The 24,181-nt window shown below is 33.6% G+C and overlaps 1 pseudogene; it reads right to left on the minus strand.

The window, feature by feature from the left end:
- Nucleotides 1–14,732: 14,732 nt before the first annotated feature.
- LOC145293435 (5S ribosomal RNA) lies at nt 14,733–14,849 on the minus strand (annotated as a pseudogene).
- Between the last annotated feature and the right edge of the window lie 9,332 nt (nt 14,850–24,181).

Consider the following 24,181-nt stretch of genomic DNA (forward strand, 5'->3'; position numbering starts at 1 on the left):
TTGCGTTATGTAAAAATTGACGAAAATAAAGTGACAGTGGAGGAGTCGTTTCTTTGCTTCATCGAGACAAAGGGTGAAAGCGCGGAGGACATTTCTACACTGATTTTGAGAGAACTGGAGAACGATGGAATTCAGATTGATAACTTTATTGGCCAGGCATTTGACAATGCTGCTATTATGGCACGCCACTGATCGAGTGTGCAGAAACGAATCTCTGAAATCAACCCAAAAGCTGTATTTGTGCCATGCACTAACCATTCATTAAATCTGGCTTGTGTACATGCCGCTTCTGTAACATGTTGAAAACATGCTTCTTTTTCTCTACGTAGAAAAAGAGGCATGGCATGCTTTCAACACGATAAGAAGGTCGTAGGTTGCAGTGACACAAACGTTGTGCTAATAACACCTAAGATGAGAATAATAGTCCGATTAATCAACATAACACAAGCATTCACATCTTATCCCAAAAATTCAGAATTGCATATTTTGTAGTTATTCTATACACTTGAAGTTTTATTGAAACTAGCAAAAATATGTTCTTGATCGAATATCATATGAATTTTAAGTTGAGCAAATAGTAACTTAAAATTAACAAAAAAAAAAACTTTTAATTTTCTTTAATAAATAGAAATTTTCAATTGGAACTTTTCTAATTGCAATTATATTATTCTACTTGTTTCTTTCTTAATTAGTCCGTACCTTAAGCTTTGCAAAAGACCAAATGCAATTTTTGAAGGTCAAACCGATTCAAAAAAGGGCAAATTTGCGAACTAATTCGGCAATACTGAACAACAATACGAGAGTGGCCATCCTTTGATGTAGCCTCGTTTTCAAATACCATTATGATAATATATGATTATTATTGTAAGGTGTGAGAAAGGAACTCATAGTAATTTCGATGTGCAGCAGTTCTTCACTGTAAAAAAAATCAGTGAAACGTTATGTAAAAAAGAGAACATCCAAAAGAAACAGGGGGAAAAAGAACATTGTTTGGCAACAGGTACTGAACTGAAGGAGTAAATAAAAGATTGTCTCTTACAATGTGATTTTACTATTTGTATTGAACTACGTAGCACAATATTACTTTCTGAGTATTTATCAATACTTATTAATTCATCTCATTTGGGCCTGTTCTATATTCAAAATACAATGGACACTCATATTTGCTGCGTCTTATTAAGTTTTACTGCCCCCCCCAAACTATTTTTTTTTTTTTTGCTAATCAGATAAATATCAGCTTCATCAGTACATATTTGTTGATTCATTATATTTTTCATTCCGTGAAATTTCCATGGGTCCTGCTAACAATTATTATTATTATTAGTAGTAGTAGTAGTAGTAGTAGTAGTAGTAGTAGTAGTAGTAGTAGTAGTAGTAAGCATATGATCCCCTCGGCAATATATTTTGGCAAGCCTGAGAGGATGGTATCATAGTGACGAAATACACTGACCTTCAAATAATGACTGAAAGAACGGTTTAATGACACCCATGAAAAGGGAGGAGTTAATGTCTAGGAGCATGCCATTATGACAATCCCCCCCCCCCAAAAAAAAAAGATAATCTTGACAGGATAGTATCATCAGAAATGAATTTATATTATACTGCCCACTCCTAAGTGGAAAAAATGTCTGGAAGAAATGCATCATGGCAAATTTCCAGCGTTATCTTCCGTTTTCTTTAACCTTCTCAAATAATTTTTGCGTTATCGCAACAGTCATTTGCCATTGATTTCTACCCGACAATAGCTGTAGAGTCTATCTAGAATTTGGGTATCAATAAGCCTCCCCACATCAAACAAGTTACAGAGTATATTTATGTCGAACGCAAATGTCTATAAATAAGAGAATCAGCTCAGGTTAGGCTGCCATCACATAAAACAAAACCGCCCTAACTTTTAAACGCATGCCATACAAAATCAAAGCGAAATTCTATAACGCATATAGCCTTCCCATAGTTTTGCTAACATGGTGGCCCAACGTTACTCCAGATTGAAGAAGAAGAAGAAGAAGAAGAAGAAGCAGGAGGAGGAGGAGGAGCAGGAGGATGATGATGATGATGATGATGATGATGATGATGATGATGATGATGATAATAATAATAATAATAATAAACGCATACTCCACATTTCCAATACATTTATTTTCATCGAAATAGGTGAAATCGATTGATTATCTGCTCTGGTGGGTTACCCATCGCAGTGCACCGGGAAGAAAGCTCACATACCTCCCCAGAGTAACTTAGTCAACAATGCATTATAGTCTACATAGTGGCGTAGCTAGAGTAAACGTCACCCGGGGAGGTCCGCTCAAATGTCACCCCAATGATCCCGAATCACCCTATGTTGAATGGGTTAGCTGCAGCGTAATTTACACACAAACTCTAAATCTACTTTACTCCTTACATGTATGATCCAAACAAAATCCAATATTATTAAATAATCGGTTCGATTTTAAAATGCAACAGTTCACTTTCAGAACAACTAAATACAAAAACACGACAATACACAAAAGAACGACACTCGATAATATGGTTTTAGAACGAATGTTTTATTGTTTTCACTGTCGTAAACTGGCCAGGGACTTCTTCAAAATCTGTTTGTCTTGTAAGCTGGTTTTTTAATGGACATCACAGCTAGATGCGACAGTCTCGATTACCTCATCGTTAAACGGAGATAATTTTTATAAGTTTAACTTTGGAGAAACTTCTTTCACACGATTCCACAAAAACACACATTATCAGAAAGAATCTTAGAGTTGGCATAAGATATGGCAATGACTCAACACAATCCCACTTAGTGATAAACTGTAGGAACTTGGGCTTGGCTTCCTCCGAGTTTATCTCGGCTGTTAAACGTGGAACTTCTAAACAAAGTTTTTCTTCAGACAACTCATCATCATACCCATCAGCGAGCTTGACAATACAATATTGTATTCGTCTTCTGCACAAATTATATGGTTTGAATGAACAGCAAAAAATGTCAACAAAATGTCATTCACCGTCTTTCCTCTGATATCCAACTCAATATGAAAACGGTTCAGACACTCATAAATTGCTTTCTTAGTTTCCTGCTGCAATGACAATCCAAGTTGGCTTTTCTCCTGGCATTCTTTTATTTCTTCTGATTTTTTTTCTGTAGATATATTAAGTTCTTCAGTTGGCAAGTGCTTGTTAGACGTCTCTTTCAACAGCATTTATACGCTGCTTTTCCGAAAAGATTTTGATAGCCTTAATTTGGTAGCAACCATGGCCAGAGTAAAAACTAAATAAATGTATTGGAAATATTAGTATTAGTTGATTTCTTGTAAAACGTGACCCCCCCCCAAAAAAAAGACAGACATGAAAGAAAAATCGCATATAGCTGGCAACAGATTGTACTCAGTGCCTCTTGCTTGGTTGCTTTCTTCGACACTACATACGGCTTCAATGGCTTCCACGAACTGGTTAAACTACTGTATCACTGACTTGACAGTTTCAACGTATGCATTTCATCGAGTTGTAAACAGTCTGTTCACTGTTAGACCTGTGCCTTCCACTACTATATCCCAGCGATGGGTCGACAGAGAGAAAAAAAGTGTAGAACATATCAAGACTTCCAAAAACGTTAAACAAGGTGGATTGTTAGCGAACGAATGGTTCTCACTGCGGCTCAAAGAATGATTGGAACAACGTACAAAAACGGTCCTCGGATTAATGTTTTTTATACTTTTTGCGGCACACTGCAGTGGATTCCAGACATGCGTGCCACATTATTGTATCTTTAACTGTGACACAATTGATTTTTTTTTTTAATTCAATTTTCACCCCAAACAAGGCACAGTGCCACTTTGAAGCAGGGGGCTACTATCAGGGACTTAATTAGCGGGGTCATTATGAAGGGAGATGAGTAGAAAGATGTTTGTTAACATTACACTTGAACTTCTGCATATCATTGCAGTTGGGAAAGCAGAATCCCGGAAGGGAGTTCCAAAGACCCGCAGTTCTGGGGAAGAAACTATTGGAGTAAAAGGCTTTCTTGCACCTAGGGATCTCTACTGTAAAGGGATGAGACTTAGTAGCTTGTCGGGTTTGCCGGGGGTAGTTACGTCGGGGAGGTACAAGTGTTTGCCGTTCGTCAGAGCATTCACCATTAAAGTATTTGTAGAACAGGCAGAGGGATTCAACATCTCGTCGATGGGACAGAGGCTGAAGCCTAGATGACAGTTCAGGACCTATCAGGTTGGCGACTCTCTTTTGAACCCTGTCCAGGAGTGAGAGACAAGCAGCAGATGCACCAGCCCAGATGTGACAACAGTACTCCATACATGGGCGAATGGTTGCCTTATAGAGGTATAGGATACTGTCAGGCGTAAGTAGTTTTCTAGCACGGTAGAGGGAGCCAACCTTCCTTGCAGCAGCCTTGGCAATGCTCTCAATGTATCTATTCCAGTTCATATTCCCTGTAAACGTTAGGCCGAGGAGATTAAAAGAAGTACTTTCAGGCAATGTGTTCTTGGCCATTGCTATTGGTGGTAGAGAAGGTTTCTTGTAGTTATTGAAGGAAACAAGCTTAGTCTTAGCAGCATTGAATGTGACCAACCGTTTTTGTCCCCATTCCACTACGGATTGGAGGTCATCCTCTAGTGTTTCTGCCATTTCCTTGGATATGTGTTCATTTGTTTTCCCCTCATATCTGTTATAGAGAGTGGTGTCATCGGCAAATATACCCATCTCCGAAACAATTTTATCAGGGAGGTCGTTGAATATCAAATTCTTCGTTTTCTAGTTTCTCGAGGATATAGCTAGTTAATTCAATAGTTGTTTTACCTTTCAGATGAGTCCCGCACTTAATTCTTTGTTGTATTTCAAGAGTATTCAAAAGTATGTCGTTCACTCAATGGAGAACTGAATCTCAGCGAATTGATACACTGGTAAAACTGAAATTGTTGCACTTTGGCTTCGTAATTCACTTTGTTGTTATTAATGAATTTGAAACATTATATCATCCAATAAAATAAAATAGTATACCATCATATATGAAACATTATATCATCCAATAAAATAAAATATTATACCACCATATATGAAGCATTATATCATCCAATAAAATAAAATATTATACCACCATATATGAAACATTATATCATCCGATAAAATAAAATATTATACCATCATATATGAAACATTATATGACACATCATATATGAAACATTTTATCATCCAATAAAATAAAATATTATACCATCATATATGAAACATTATATGAAACATCATATATGAAACATTATATCATCCAATAAAATAAAATATTATACCATCGTATATGAAACATTATATGAAACATCATATATGAAACATTTTATCATCCAATAAAATAAAATATTATACCATCATATATGAAACATTATATGACACATCATATATGAAGCATTATATCATCCAATAAAATAAAATATTATATCACCATATATGAAACATTATATGACACATCATATATGAAACATTATATCATCCAATAAAATAAAATATTATAATATCATATATGAAACATTATATGAAACATCATATATGAAACATTATATCATCCAATAAAATAAAATATTATACCATCATATATGAAACATTATATGAAACATCATATATGAAACATTTTATCATCCAATAAAATAAAATATTATACCATCATATATGAAACATTATATGAAACATCATATATGCAACATTATATCATCCAATAAAATAAAATATTATACCATCGTATATGAAACATTATATGAAACATCATATATGAAACATTATATCATCCAATAAAATAAAATATTATACCATCATATATGAAACATTATATGAAACATCATATATGAAACATTATATCATCCAATAAAATAAAATATTATACCATCATATATGAAACATTATATGAAAAATCATATATGAAACATTATATCATCCAATAAAATAAAATATTATACCATCATATATGAAACATTATATGAAACATCATATATGAAACATTATATCGTCCAATAAAATAAAATATTATACCATCATATATGAAACATTATATGAAACATCATATATGAAACATTATATAATCAGAGCTGAAAGTCAACATCAAAGTACACCTGGATGGTGATCCTCTGGTGAAATCAGGTGGCCGTTATCAGACCCTGGGTGTGGCATCAGGACTTGGCGCCGGCCCACAAGTCCAAAGAAACTTAGGCTTGTCTTCAGGAGTGCTACACCTTTGTACCTTTCTCTCACTGGCCTCTTCCACCCCCGATCTGAATCAGCTGGGCTATTTCGTTTGGTTATATGTCGAGAACATCACCAACATGACCTCCCACAACACCAAAGCCAACCTGATCGCAGCCCTCCGCCAAGTATCTGCCAAGCTCCCACCGGTGCTTGTGGAAAAGGCATACTTCCAGTTCCAGACCCGTATCAAGGCTGTGATTGAGGCTGAAGGCAGCTACATTTAATAGATATCAGCTCTACTACATATTCAAGTTACTTTAATCGATTTTTTTCTGTAAAATTTAAAACTAAAGCTGTAGTGTTGTTTTCTTTAAGGCGAAAAATTTATTGTTCACCTTGTACAGAGAAGGCGGTCGAAAGTAAAACAAAACAACGATGGACACGCACAAACATTGACCAAACGAACGCGTGTATTTGAATTTGATAATTAGATACCAATTCAGAAAGATTCCCTAAATTTTATTTTTTGTAAAGACCCCTTAAAGCTTAAGCATTGAATTTCGGACACTTGTTAGAATCAAAATCATGTAATGAATTTTTTATCAAAATTGGAATAAGGATTCTAGACACAAGGTGTAGTAACACTGTATCTCGGTTTGAATCTTTAGAAGGATAGCCATAAAAATGGTGGGAATTCTTTAATCTCTTATATCAAAAAATTCACATGCGTATTTGTGAATTAGACAAAGGGAGTCACTCTTTCTCTAAATGCAGATCTTGAATGTACGATTATGTCTGGATAACTGGTAAAAAGTTTAACTCAGTTTAGAAAACAAAGAAGAAAAAGAACAGGAAGTGCAGGCATAGAGGACAATCAGCCATGTTATTCTGTAGAATTACGCAGCTAGCGGATAAAACGCTCAATACGGGGGACGTTTCAAAACTAATGCCTCCTATTCTTTTTAATTCTGGATCAGAGGGGATTGCAAATTGGGTTAGGGTTATGATGACTCAACAATGACCTGAAAGTTTCATCTCTCTGTTGCAGATATTGACAGTGGGAGACTCTACGAAAGCAACCCCTGTCATGGACGTGCATCAGAAGCATAGATGCGTCATTGAATTCCTGGCAAAGGTTCATTGATAATGGTGGTGAGTATGTAGAAAAATAAAGTCTGCAGCACAAAAGGTTGCTTAGTTTTAATGGTACCATTCCCGTCTTCGTAGTTCTTCAACTTTTTTGAGTTTATAAAAATAGAAGGTTTTACATTTGAAACGACCCTCATATGATAAAGCATGCTCTGACCACTCATGCACAGTTATTGTCCATCGCTGTCAAAAGTGTATTGAGAATGGTGGTGACTATGTGGAAAAATAAAAAAAATGGAGCACTAAAGTTCGCTGGTTTAATGGAACCACTTACGTCTTCGTAGTTCTTCAGCTTTTTTTTTTGTGTTAACAGGAGAAACTATTCTCATAATTTAGAGCCCTAGTCTTTACAATTATCAAAATACGCCAAGGGAGTTAACTTGATATTTTTAATTTCTTAATCTATAAATATAGAAAAAGTGACTTTGTTTGTCTATTTGAGGATCGGTCTCTACCAAACTCCTTTGTCAATTTTTGGTCTACAGACCTAAAACTGGATATATAAAGGATTTGAACATGTGGAACAAATTCGATTTAGTTTTTAGCCAGTAAGAATAGTCGCTACGGGGGTGAAAATTTTTTTTAAAAATTGAACCTTGGCAGACGTAAGTCAACATTAAGTGCTATTCTACGCATGCGCAAATATACATTTATCTATTAAAGTTTGTTCATTTTTTAATAGTGTTCATTGTATTTTAAATATAGAACTGACTCAAATGAGATAAATTAATAAGTATTAATAAATATTAAGAAATAATATTGTGCTACATAATCCAATACAAAAAATAAAATCATATTGTAAGAGACTAAGAGACATTCTTTAATTTACTCCTTCAGTCCAGCACCTCTTGGCAGATAATTTTTCTATTTTTTGCCCTGTTTCTTTCGAATGTTCCTTTTATTACGTAATTTTTCGCTGATCTTCTTCTCCGGTGAAGAAATGCTGCACGTCGAAATTAATTTGTGCTCCTTTCTTATACCGTTACAACGGTGATCATATATTATTATAATCATATTCCAAAGCAAGACTACATCAAAGGGAGATCACTCTATTACTCTTGTCCAGGGTTGCCAGATTGGCCTTGTTTAAGTCGCAAATTTCACGAATTTGGCTTTTTTTTTTAAACAGTTTGGCCTTCAAATATTGTATTTGGTCTTTTTCAAATCGGAATTTACGGACTAACTAAGGAAGGAACTAGCAGAATATTATATAGATTGTTAAAAACTGTAAAAACAAATTATGTAACAACGGAAATCTATATATTAATACGATAGCGCGAGTGTTCTTTTGCGTGTCACGCTTACATCCGGGTCGTTTAATTGTTATGTTCTATTTCTTGTCATAGATATTTTTATTAAGAATTCTTCATAAGTTTTTGTTTTTGGTTTCAATTATAGCTGATGGCACTTAAATCATCTATTTATTTTATAAATAATTTTATCAAGAATTCTTACTAAGTTTTAATTTCGGTTTCGATTATAGCATAAGGAACTCAAGTTATATATATATATATATATATATATATATATATATATATATATATATATATATATATATATATATATTTCATAAGTTTTTGTTTCTGTTTGGATTCAAGCTAATGCGCCCAAGTCATATGGATATATTTTTTTTATTTTTGAAATCGCAACTTTATAACATATAAAAATCGACAGAACATTAACTCTATAATAATATGTACGAAATCTGCAAGAATTAAAATATCATATTTAAGCGTACTTTACAATCGGGCTTTACCGCGTGCTTGTGCTAGCTTAGATAAATACTTTTGCAGTTTTAACAAAAAAGCTTCAATAATATCAGAACGTCTCCATTTAATTGAACATCTACAGAATGCCAACATCAATATATTACATATGAATGAGTCACCTGAGGAATGTCCACAGGTCCCACTAGTATATAACATGTTGCAATATTTTGGGTTTATAATGGGGGTATGATCCCACACAGTCGGACGATTCTATTTATAAACGATGCTGCTAAGAACTGACGAATCAAATTAATTCACGTTCTGCTACCAACCAATCAGAAACCAGAATTGCTTCATAAATATTAAACCTTTTCTGGAGCAATTTCACATGTTCTTTCCCGGGTTTCGACACGGTAAGAATATTTTGTTCTGTGGAACTGTCTACTACAAACAAGTTCCCTCCCAGGACTTGTGTGTAACAGCGAACCATCTGAAACTGTTCTGAAACTCAAAATGGCTTACACTTCTAGAGGTTATGGGCCCAGCGTGCGTCTTTATTTCGATGGATCCGAATCAAAATACGAATTGTGGCAAGTTAAATTTCTGGGATATCTACGAACCCAAAGGCTACACAAAGTGCTAGAAACACAACCTGAAAACAGAAACGACCCCGACTTTATTGAAAAGAATGCAACTGTCTTTGCGGAATTAATACAGTGTTTAGATGACTGAAGTCTATCACTGGTAATGAGAGAAGCCCTGGACGACGGCTGCAAAGCATTAAACATATTGAGAGAGCATTATTTATCGAAAGGAAAACCCAAAATTATTTTTTTATACACTGAACTGACCTAATCACAAGAGTTTCCAATGTAGATACAGGACTCAAAATGGCGACTACATTAAAAATGTAGAGAGCTCTGTTAGCGAACATACATTTTTTATTTTCGTGTACATTTGATGCTTCAACAAGCAATAATAATTTTCTTGTCGATTGTGGGGCCACGGCACATGTGATTACAAAGGAATCTGATTTTATCAATTTTGATCCCAACTTTAAGCAAAAAAATCATTTTGTAGAACTGGCTGACGGGAGTCGAGTCAATGATATCGTTTTGAAAAGAGGCAATGCGAAAATCTCGCTAAAGAACAATAAGGGTGAACTGTGTTTCTGTATTCTGGAGAGCGCTCGTCTGGTCCCAAAATTTAAACAAAATATATTTTCTATGCAGGCTGCCATGGGACAATGTGCAGATATAAACTTTGGCCCCAATAAATCGGAGCTGGTGTGCCCGAATGGAACTGTATTCGACATTGGGGGGGATGGAAGACTGTATTATTTGAATAGCGTAGTCCCATCAAAAACCACCTGCCATGATCTACAAACATTGCATAAAATTCTTGGACACTGCAATATTCCTGATATTAAAAAGTTGCCGACTGTAGTTGATGGAATGCAAGTACAAACATCAAAAACCTTCAACTGCGACGTCTGTACGCAAGGGAAGATGACAAACTATGAATACAAGATACCAGAAAAAAAAATCCTATCAATGGTGCATTGTGACTTGAACGGTCCCGTAGAACCGATGGCCAGAGAACATTATAGATATGTGTTGAATTTCGTAGATGACCATTCAGGTTTAATAATGGTTTATTTTTTAAAGAATAAATCTGATGCCCTGCTAGCGGCTAGGAGGTGTCTGGCCGACATGGCCCCCTGCGGTGGAATCGGGTGTGTTCGCTCTGGCAACGGTGATGAGTTTACCAATAAAGACTTTGGATTTTTGCTAATTAACCATCATGTTAGGCGTGAGGCGTCGGCTCCTGGATCGCCACACTGGGACGGGACTGCTGAACGTGCGTGGCGGACACTTTTTGAAATGGCAAGATGCCTACTCATTGAATCAAAACTCCCTAAAAACCTCTGGACGTATGCACTTATGGCGGCAGCCTATATACGCAACAGGTGTTTTAACAAAACACTATCTAAAACTCCATATGAATCTTTCTGCGGTAAAAAAAAAAAAAAAAAAATTTAAGCAGAAATGCATATATTTAGTTCAACTTGCTTCGCATATATAGAGAAAAAAGAGTAAATTGAATATTAAAGCTGACAGAGGTATATTTCTTGGATACGATAAAAACAGTCCAGCCAATTTAATATTTTTTCCCGAAAAAAAAATAAAATAAAAAGAATCCGGTGTGTAAAAATTCACAGACACGTTTAATTGTAAAGACGAAACCCCGTCATATGAAGAGGATGGAATTATATTACCTCAAATAATAAGAACAAACGAAAACAATAAAAATGATGGAGACAAGAGTGTCCATGATGATGATGATGATGATGATGATAAAGTCGAGATATCCCGAAAGAAATAGAAGACGACCCGATTTTTTTGTGGTCGACAATATAAAGGATTATCAAATCGACTATTGCTGTTCAATGGAAAATGCGCCAAAAAGCTTCAACGAAGCAATTAATTCAGACCATTGTGATGAATGGAAAATTGCCATGAAAAAAGAAATAGATGCCTTAACCGAAAATGATACCTATACGGTAGTGCCTCTCCCAAGAGATAAACATGTTATTTCTACCAGATGGGTCTTTATAAAAAAGAGTGCAGCATCAGGTGTAGAACAGTACAAAGCAAGATTTGTTGCTAAGGGGTGCTCTCAGATTTACGGTAAAGAATATTTTTCTACGTTTTCGCCGACCACAAACCTAACGACAATCAGAGTTTTACTGCAAGTCACATAACAATATGACCTAAACATCCATCAAATGGACGTAAAAAATGCTTATTTGAATGCCTCAATAGACTGTGAAATTTATATTACCCCTCCAGAGGGATTTATAATGAAAAATAAAAATAGCGTGTGGCGACTTAACAAGTCATTATATGGTCTAAAGCAGAGTGCTCAGTGTTGGAACACAGTGTTTCATGATTATATTATTAAACAACAATTTAGACAATGCGCTGTAGACCCCTGTTTATATACCCAACACAAAGACGATAAACTACTGATTTTGGTTTTGTGGGTCGAGGATATTTTAATCGCATCAAATTGTGGCATAATGTTGACTGATGTTAAGAACAAATTAAGTAAAAGATTCAAAATGACCGATCTTGGCAAAATATCCTGGTTTCTGGGAATAGAATTTACTCAAAGCAAAGGACTTGTTACGATGACTCAATCGAGATACATCGACAAAATACTATTAAAATTTGGAATGGGAGAGTGCAAGAAACGCTCTACACCGGTCGAAAATGATATTAATAAAAAGTATACACACAGAATCTGAAATAATAAGACACACAATATCGCGAAATTATAGGTAGTCTTATATATTTGATGACTGCAACCAGGCCCGACATATGCTATACAGTAATGAAACTGTCACAAAAATTATCACGACCGACAATGAAGGATTTAAACAGAGCTAAACAAGTCCTACGTTATTTAAAAGGAACTAAGGAGCAGAAGTTAGTATTTAGAAAATCAAGAAATCCCCTAAAATTAGGTTTTTCGGATTCAGACTGGGCAAACGAAGAAGATCGCAGGAGTGTATCTGGATATTGTTTCAGACTCTCAGAAAATGGGCCTATTATTTCATGGAAATCTAAAAAGCAATAGATTGTATCTCTCTACGTGTGAAGCAGAATTTATCGTGATCACACACACGACCCAGGAAGCACTCTACCTTAAAATATCCTGAAGACTATTTTAGAGCCAGAATTGATTACAAGCCCCGTGGTAATTAATTGTGATAATCAAGTCAGTATAGGCTTAGCACAGAACACGGTGATCAACCAAAGATCTAGGCATATGGATATAAAATGCCATTTCGTAGAAAACGAGATAAAGCTACAACGTTTTTTCTCAAAACTTGTTTGTGAATTCGACTGAATAATTTTTTTTTCTTTCACTGCCCTGTATGTATATAGATTTCTATATATTAAAAATACAGACCAGCGAAGTTCCACTTATGAGAAGGCTCTTACTTTTTTGCATGAATATCAGCGGAAAACCCTAGGGGTAATGCTCAGAGTATATAGATTTCTTTATATCAAAAAAAAAAAAAAATGGTCCTGGACAAGACGTTAAACTGTATCCATTTTATTTGTATTAACACTTTAACCTACTAATACTTTTTGCTTAGGAAAAAAAAAAAAAAAATCTTTGTAATTTTCCTTTTTGACATTTGAACACAATTAAAAATGGCGTCTTTTTAAATGCTAAAATTCTAAGATCCAAATGATTTCTAATTTTTGTTATGTCTAAGTAAATATAAAAATATATATTTATTTTCTGAGCAGAAAAAAGCACAAGGGAGTTCCCCATTATAAAAAAAAATAGGGAGGATGTTGCAATATTTTTGGGTTTATAATGGGGGTAGATATTTATTTGCTGCCCACCTCAGCAAAATGTGGCACAAGGCCGGAAAGTGGGAACCCCGCAGGCTCCCCTAAAGAAGGGGCACTCCTGCAATTTTAAAAATTGCCTGAGTAACCCTGTCGGCATTCCCCGGTCGGGGCGCCTCAGGCAGCAAGCAATAAACTTGCCCCACCGGAAAGCCCGGTGGCAAGGCCTGGGAGGGTGGACCTCCTAGGTATTACCCAGGCGGTGTACCTCAGTCCAACAGGTGCTGGGCCGGTTCCCGGCCCCTCACCTGTTGGGCTGAGTGTCAAGTGACGAATCCTTGACTGGTACTACCCTGTCTCCATGCAGCCGAAGCCGCTAGGAGACACCCCATCATAAGAGGTTTATAATGGGGGTAGATATTTATTTGCTGCCCACCTCAGCAAAATGTGGCACAAGGCCAGAAAGTGGGAACCCCGCAGGCTCCCCTAAAGGAGGGGCACTCCTGCAATTTTAAAAATTGCCTGAGTAACCCCGTCGGCATTCCCCGGTCGGGGCGCCTCAGGCAGCAAGCAATAAACTTGCCCCACCGGAAAGCCCGGTGGCAAGGCCTGGGAGGGTGGACCTCCTAGGTATTACCCAGGCGGTGTACCTCAGTCCAACAGGTGCTGGGCCGGTTCCCGGCCCCTCACCTGTTGGGCTGAGTGTCAAGTGACGAATCCTTGACATGTACTACCCTGTCTCCATGCAGCCGAAGCCGCTAGGAGACATCCCATCATAAGAGGTTTATAATGGGGGTATGATCCCACACAGTCGGACGATTCTATTTATAAACGATGCTGCTAAGAACTGACGAATCAAATTAATTCACGTTCTGCTACAAACCAATCAGAAACCAGAATTGCTTCATAAATATTAAACCTTTTCTGGAGCAATTTCACATGTTCTTTCCCGGGTTTCGACACGGTAAGAATATTTTGTTCTGTGGAACTGTCTACTACAAACAAGTCCACTCCCAGGACTTGTGTGTAACAGCGAACCATCTGAAACTGTTCTGAAACTCAAAATGGCTTACACTTCTAGATAACATTACTGAAATTAACCTTTCTTGAAACGGCTTTGATATTCCCAATTTTCGGTACTTATGCCTTGTAAGGCTTCCTTCAGTCTTGACAGACTATAGATACCCACTGTAAGGGTGCCTGCGCGTGAAATTTATGTGGCAAGAGTTGCGCAATCTCCAACCACGCTTCTCCTTAGTCAACATTGTTGCATACCAGTAGCAAGTTGAGGTACAAGACGACTGGAAACAATGCCGAGATGAGCAGAGAGCACATACAGCGCCGAGAATTCCCAAATGGTCACCCATCTGGTATTAGCCAGGCTCCACGTTGCTTAACTTCGGTGATCTGACGAGAACCGGTGTGTCAACGTGATTATGCCGTATGTACCACGCACGATTTCTCACAAAGTTGGCTCGGGCTCGTTTAGCAGCTGACGCTTATAACCAGAAAAGACTGGCCGAGTTTCCTTAATTTTTAAAAAAACTACGAAAAAAAAAATATTTATCTAATCCCTCACTCTAAACAGGGGTGTCCAACATTTTATAACGTTGGGCCACATTTGAACGTTGTAACAAAAATGCAGGCTAGTTACCATAAGAAAATGAACTCTTATGTAGACTTATGAGAACTATAGTTAAGTAATTAAATACATTCAGTAATATTGTGAATGCATTTCGAAATAAAAACGTGATATTCAAACATTTTATTACTTTTTAATGTGAAACTTGGTATTTTGCATGTGTACATAATTTGTCAATGTCTGCTCTGACAGATGTTTTGGCCACTCTAAGTTAACTTGATAAATTTCTATCTGTGAGCTGACTCCGGTAGTGAAGTTTTGTGAATTTAATTTTTGAAAAAAGTTGTTTGCAACAATATGTACATCCAAAAAGGTGAAATCATTTTCCTGGCATGTTGCTCTTAATTTGGGGGCTTTCCACACGCATAGTTTTTGTAAAAAGTTTTCTTTTCTTTTTTAGCGTATGCTCTTCTCAAGTCATTGTCAGACTGTAACAAAGAGTTTCCGGCCACGGTTATGGTCTTTGGTGTGGCTTAAAGTGAGGGCCGCATCATGCCATTTCACATGTTCGAAGTCGGTTTCAAAGTCAACACCAAAGTGCACCTGGATGGTGACACCCTGGTGCAATCAGGTGACTGTTGACAAACCCTGGGTGTGGCATCCGGGCGTGCCCACAATTCCAAAGAGACCCAGGCTTAACTTCAGGAGTGCTACGACTTTACACCTTTCTCTCACTGCCCCTCTCTCTCCTCCTCCGGTCCAGATATAATCGTACAATCAAGATTTACATTAAGAGAAAGAGTGACTCTCTTTGTCTAATTCACAAATATGCATGTAAATTTGCATGTTGCACAGTTTTCTGTACTTTTTTTTGGGGGGGGGGGTGCAATGTCAAAGAGTTGAGAAAACAGCTTGAAATCTTTCTCACGTTTCCTGAGATCTTCAAATCTGCTTGTAAATTCAGTGTACAACTTGTCAACATTTTCAGCATACTTGAAACATTGTAAATCAGCTATTTCCGCTTTCATGAGAGTGACAGTAGGAAAATGGGTGAGTGTGGTTCTACTCAACTGTCTTAAAAGTTTAAGTTTCTTTTCAAACAAAGAAATGTGTTCATATATTTTGCTCAACTGCTGTTTACTTTATAGTTTTGCATTTAATTCTACAAGATGTTGTGTGACATCAGTTCGAAAAGCAAGTTCATTTAACCAGTACTCATTGCTGAAATACGTAATATCTTTTTTCTTATCTATATCTTAATAGGATAGCGTGTGTGTTATTTATTTTGTGTGTCACGCTTACATCCGAGTGACTGTCGTTTAATTGTTATGGACTTCCATTTCTTGTAATAAATAATTTTATCAAGAATTTTTTTATAAGTTTTGGTTTCGGTTTCGATTATAGCTGATAGCACTGAAGTCATTTATTTATTTTTTATAAATAATTTTACCAAGAATTCTTCAAAGTTTTGTTTTTAGTTTCGAACCAAGCCGACGCACCCAAGTCATATGGATATATATATATATATATATATATATATATATATATATATATATATATATATATATTGAAATCACAACTTTATGATATATAAAAATCGATAGAATATTAACTCTATAATAATATATGCGAAATTTGCAAGAATTAAAATATATTTAGGCATACTTTCCGACCGGGCTACACTGGACGTCCTTGCTAGCTTAGATAAATACTTTTGCAGTTTTAACTATCAGAGCGTCTCCATTTATACTGAACATCTACAGAATGCCAACATCAATATATTACATATGAATGAGTTCCTGATAGTTTACCATAACTTGTTCAATTTCTTTTGTTAAATTCCCAAACGATTTCCAAGTAGCATCTCTTCTGAGTGAACAAACGGCTAATGGTAATTAGAGTCCAGTTTTTCTAAAAATGACTGAAATTGCCGATGGATCAGACCCCTAGCATAGAAAAAAAAAATTCACACTACACCACATCTTTCATAACATGTTTCATAACATGTTTCATGATATGTTTCATAACATCTTTCATAATATGTTTCATAACATCTTTCATAACATGTTTCATAACATGTTTCATGATATGTTTCATAACATCTTTCATAATATGTTTCATAACATCTTTCATAACATCTTTCATAATATGTTTCATAACATCTTTCATAACATGTTTCATAACATGTTTCATGGTATGTTTCATAACATCTTTCATAATATGTTTCATAACATCTTTTATAACATCTTTCATAATATGTTTCATAACATCTTTCATAACATGATTGATAACATGTTTCATGATATGTTTCATAACATCTTTCATAACATGTTTCATAACATCTTTCATAACATCTTTCATAATATGTTTCATAACATCTTTAATAACATGATTGATAACATGTTTCATGATATGTTTCATAACATCTTTCATAACATGTTTCATAACATCTTTCATAACATGTTTCATAACATCTTTCATAACATGTTTCATAACATGTTTCATGATATGTTTCATAACATGTTTCATGATATGTTTCATAACATGTTTCATAACATGTTTCATAACATGTTTCATAACATGTTTCATAACATGTTTCATGATATGTTTCATAACATCTTTCATAACATGTTTCATAACATGTTTCATGATATGTTTCATAACATCTTTCATGATATGTTTCATAACATGTTTCATAACATCTTTCATAACATGTTTCATAACATGTTTCATGATATGTTTCATAACATGTTTCATGATATGTTTCATAACATGTTTCATAACATGTTTCATAACATGTTTCATAACATGTTTCATAACATGTTTCATGATATGTTTTATAACATCTTTCATAACATGTTTCATAACATGTTTCATGATATGTTTCATAACATCTTTCATGATATGTTTCATAACATGTTTCATAACATCTTTCATAACATGTTTCATAACATCTTTCATAACATGTTTCATAACATCTTTCATAATATGTTTCATAACATGTTTCATAACATCTTTCATAACATGTTTCATAACATGTTTCATAACATGTTTCATAACATGTTTCATGATATGTTTCATAACATGTTTCATAACATATTTCATGATATGTTTCATAACATGTTTCATAACATGTTTCATAACATCTTTTATAACATCTTTCATAATATGTTTCATGATATGTTTCAAAGCATCTTTCATAATATGTTTCATAACATCTTTCATAACATCTTTCATGATATGTTTCATAACATGTTTCATAACATGTTTCATGACATGTTTCATAACATCTTTCATAACATCTTTCATAACATCTTTCATAATATGTTTCATAACATCTTTCATAATATGTTTCATAACATCTTTCATAACATGTTTCATAACATGTTTCATTATATGTTTAATAACATCTTTCATAACATCTTTCATAATATGTTTCATAACATCTTTCATAATACGTTTCATAACATCTTTCATAACATCTTTCATAACATCTTTCATAACATCTTTCATAACATGTTTCATAACATGTTTCATAACATCTTTCATAACATCTTTCATAATATGTTCATAACATCTTTCATAACATGTTTCATAACATGTTTCATAACATCTTTCATAACATGTTTCATAACATCTTTCATAACATGTTTCATAACATCTTTCATAACATGTTTCATGATATGTTTCATAACATGTTTCATAACATGTTTCATAACATCTTTCATAATATGTTTCATAACATCTTTCATAATATGTTTCATAACATCTTTCATAACATGTTTCATAACATGTTTCATAACATCTTTCATAACATCTTTCATAATATGTTCATAACATCTTTCATAACATCTTTCATAACATGTTTCATAACATCTTTCATAACATGTTTCATGATATGTTTCATAACATGTTTCATAACATGTTTCATAACATCTTTCATAATATGTTTCATAACATCTTTCATAATATGTTTCATAACATCTTTCATAACATCTTTCATAATATGTTTCATAACATCTTTCATAACATCTTTCATAACATGTTTCATAACATCTTTCATAACATGTGTCATGATATGTTTCATAACATGTTTCATAACATGTTTCATGATATGTTTCATAACATGTTTCATAACATGTTTCATGATATGTTTCATAACATGTTTCATAACATGTTTCATAACATCTTTCATAACATCTTTCATAATATGTTTCATGATATGTTTCATAACATCTTTCATAATATGTTTCATAACATCTTTCATAACATGGTTCATGATATGTTTCATAACATCTTTCATAACATGTTTCATGATATGTTTCATAACATCTTTCATAACATCTTTCATAACATCTTTCATAATATGTTTCATAACATCTTTCATAACATGTTTCATGATATGTTTCATAACATGTTTCATGATATGTTTCATAATATGTTTCATAACATCTTTCATAACATCTTTCATAATATGTTTCCTAACATCTTTCATAACATCTTTCATAATATGTTTCATAACATCTTTCATAACATCTTTCATCTTTCATGATTGATAACATCTTTCATAATATGTTTCATAACATCTTTCATAACATGTTTCATAACATGTTTCATTATATGTTTAATAACATCTTTCATAACATCTTTCATAATATGTTTCATAACATCTTTCATAATACGTTTCATAACATCTTTCATAACATCTTTCATAACATCTTTCATAACATCTTTCATAACATGTTTCATAACATGTTTCATAACATCTTTCATAACATCTTTCATAATATGTTCATAACATCTTTCATAACATGTTTCATAACATGTTTCATAACATCTTTCATAACATGTTTCATAACATCTTTCATAACATGTTTCATAACATCTTTCATAACATGTTTCATGATATGTTTCATAACATGTTTCATAACATGTTTCATAACATCTTTCATAATATGTTTCATAACATCTTTCATAATATGTTTCATAACATCTTTCATAACATGTTTCATAACATGTTTCATAACATCTTTCATAACATCTTTCATAATATGTTCATAACATCTTTCATAACATCTTTCATAACATGTTTCATAACATCTTTCATAACATGTTTCATGATATGTTTCATAACATGTTTCATAACATGTTTCATAACATCTTTCATAATATGTTTCATAACATCTTTCATAATATGTTTCATAACATCTTTCATAACATCTTTCATAATATGTTTCATAACATCTTTCATAACATCTTTCATAACATGTTTCATAACATCTTTCATAACATGTGTCATGATATGTTTCATAACATGTTTCATAACATGTTTCATGATATGTTTCATAACATGTTTCATAACATGTTTCATGATATGTTTCATAACATGTTTCATAACATGTTTCATAACATCTTTCATAACATCTTTCATAATATGTTTCATGATATGTTTCATAACATCTTTCATAATATGTTTCATAACATCTTTCATAACATGGTTCATGATATGTTTCATAACATCTTTCATAACATGTTTCATGATATGTTTCATAACATCTTTCATAACATCTTTCATAACATCTTTCATAATATGTTTCATAACATCTTTCATAACATGTTTCATGATATGTTTCATAACATGTTTCATGATATGTTTCATAATATGTTTCATAACATCTTTCATAACATCTTTCATAATATGTTTCCTAACATCTTTCATAACATCTTTCATAATATGTTTCATAACATCTTTCATAACATGTTTCATGATATGTTTCATAACATATTTCATAACATGTTTCATGATATGTTTCATAACATGTTTCATAACATGTTTCATGATATGTTTCATAACATGTTTCATAACATGTTTCATGATATGTTTCATAACATGTTTCATAACATGTTTCATAACATGTTTCATAACATGTTTCATAACATCTTTAATAACATCTATAAAATCCTGTACTTTTGTGCACAAGTTTTCCTGATGTATAATACCGCGATTCACCACAACTCAATCTGCATCAATAAAGTCCAAAAACCTTTTTGGTTAATCCATTGTTTTTTTTCCTGTCATTGAGGCTGTCTCATCAGTTGTCAAGCAACACAGTTTGGAAAGGCCCAGTTCAAACTTTTCCATCAACTTGAAAACTTGTTCACTAATATCATTGCCTGTACTTGTTGGAGATAAACTGTCCATGTTCAAAAATTCCTCAATAATTTCAAAATTCGCAGTAACTCTCCAAACAAACACAACCAACTGTACTGTGTCACTGATATCTGTACTTTATGGGGCACATTTTTTATTTGCTCTGTTAAAGTTTCAGCAATGTTATCAGTAGGGCTATGATAACAGCATATTTTTTTCATTGTATATATTCGAGTACATATCTGACACAGTTAGACAGTGTTAATCAACCGAGAACCACATCACTCTATATAAAATGATATCAACGGATACATACCCCTCGAAGAATATGCTGTTGTCATAGCCTTAGTTATCAGAAAGCTGATTCTGCATGACACAATAATTTGGGGTAAACAATAGGGGGTAATATAAAAAAAATAATCAGCTACGCTTATTATTTAAAAAATGATAAATATTCAAAAAGTAATTTGAAAAAATTCCTTATGGGCCTGGGGTAAACAGTTTAATCAATAATTTTGATAATATCTGGTTCAATAACACGAATGGACTCGTGAAATGAGCCAGGCTAGTACTGGTATGAATTAATATAGTTAGATGATAAAATTGTGGGCTTTTCAGTGTATGTTAATAACATATTCATTAAATATCATCTGATTTGAACAAATATTTATTAATAATTCTTTACTATCTATTCAACTAGCATTTCAGCCTGGCGTTGCCCGGGTGTTTGGAGGTGTATGTTGAGCAACAAAAAAAAAGAAAAAAAAGCGGTCAATTTTTTTAAACTTTGAGCCCTATTATGACCCCTTAACATTTATTGTTTTGGGCTCAAATCAAGTTATTAAGTTAGATCCATGTCCAAGGAACCTATATCTAAAATTTCAATTATTTAGATTCAAAATTGTTGGAGGAGTTTGGTAGAGTTCTCAAAGGTCAAATCGTTGAACTTTGACCCCTTAACAGCCAAATTTCTTCCCGAAAACCGATTACAAAGATTTTTCCAAATCTCAATACCCTGTATATCAAATTTCGAGTCTGTAGACTGAAAATTGACAGGGTTATTGCGTAGGGAAATGTACACAGACATACAGACAAACACACACACATGCACACACTTTCACTTTTATAGATATACTAGCAGTTCCTCCCGGCTTTGCTCGGGCCCTATGTGCTGTTCGTAAGGTTTTGTGCATATGCATATATTAAAAAGTGTGAATATGTAAAGTAATGTATTTCTGTATAATAGTCTTCCTTAATACCATAGAGAAAAGACAGACAGATATTTTCACTTTTATAGATATATAGATAGATAGATAGATAGATTGGATGCAATATATACTAATTATTTAAAAAGTATAAAAAAAGACTAATGCGCCACCACCGAGAATTGAAACCAAAACGTTCAGCTTACGATTTATTTTGCCTCTGCTGTCAATGACTGGCCTATGAAAACACGTTTATTGCAAGGCTAAAAATGAAAATATGAACCAATAGCTACTACGTTTTGCATTCATAATGCTGGCGTTCGACCTTCACCTAGCGAATTTCACATTTTTTAATTTTCACACTTTTGCGCCGATTTTTCCAGGCTAAAACCAAAATATAAAGTTTTGCATGGATTCAAATTCCTTATATATGAAGTTTCATGTCTGTAGACCAAAAGCTCTAGAAGTTTGGTAGGCAAAATTTGTTAAACAAAAATACGTATACATAAATATGTATGGAAACAATTTTGTGCTTACTATAAACTTTTTACGCAAATATTAATCAAGTATAAATCATGTAGAATATCTGCATGAATATAATTACACATAATAGTTAACTAAAGATGATCATCCTATTAGAAAACCGAAGCAACTAATAGGGAATTAATTAAAATGAATGTTTAAAAGAATATGCAAATTAGCTAGATCTTGTGCTAGTGAATGCAATTCCACAATACATATATAAGAAAATTGTATTTTCATTTTAAATAAATATCAATAGACACAAAAGAAAAACTAATTTATAGGAGTATATATAGTTAAGTAACACATTATGATAAATCCATATTCCAGATACTGAAGAGGCAAACATGCGAGCCTATTCGGCTGTAAAACTGACATATGAATTTAACATCCGGTCCCGGTGCTGACACAAACAAATGTAGCCATATTGGAGAGCTATTTATAGTTAGCTATCCCTCTCTCTGAAGAAGAGATTTTATTCTAAAAAAAATTTGGGAAATTCATGCACTTTCCATCTTGTGCAACATACTGCGTTAGGAAATAAATATAATATTAAATATTATTGATATTTGTCATAATAGTATATTTATCTTATAGAACGTTTCCATACACTGCATTGCCATAGCCCTCAACTACAACCCTGTCACACTTCGCAAAAATGCTTTAAGCAAGCTACAAAATCCTTTTTCATAAAAAATAATTAAACGTAAATATTTATATTATATCAATTCAATACACATTTTTATTTACTATGATAGTAAAAGTTAACCAATCAAAAACAACATTTTGCAAAATACTTTAAGCAAGCTACAAAATCCTTTTTCATAAAAAATAATTAAACGTAAATAGTTATATATTAATTCAATACACATTTTTATTTACTATGATAGTAAAAGTTAACCAATCAAAAAGCAACATTTTGGTCATGTCAAAAAAAAATTACATTCCTAACGTGCTCGCAATTTTTTATTTTTTATTTGTGACATTTTTACCCCAAATAAAGCACAGTGCCACTTTGATGTAGAGGCTACTATCAGAGAGATAAGTTGCAGAGATACTATGTAGGGATATGAGCAGCAAGAAGTTTGTTCACATTACACTTGAACTTCTGCATGTCAGTACAGTCGGAGAAGCAGGAACTTGGAAGGAAATCCGAAAGTCTAGCAGCTCTAGGGAAGAAACTATTAGAGTAGAAGTCTTTCTTATATCTAAAGATCTCGACTTTATAGGGGTGGGACTTTGCTGCTTGTCGGGTTTGCTGGGAGTATTTATGTCATCGGGATACAATGGCTTGTAGTTTGTCGAAGCATCCACCATTA

The sequence above is a fragment of the Euprymna scolopes genome, chromosome 14, assembly GCF_053919585.1.
Source record: "Euprymna scolopes isolate OS-2025 chromosome 14, ASM5391958v1, whole genome shotgun sequence".
Classification (NCBI taxonomy): Eukaryota; Metazoa; Mollusca; class Cephalopoda; order Sepiida; family Sepiolidae; genus Euprymna; species Euprymna scolopes.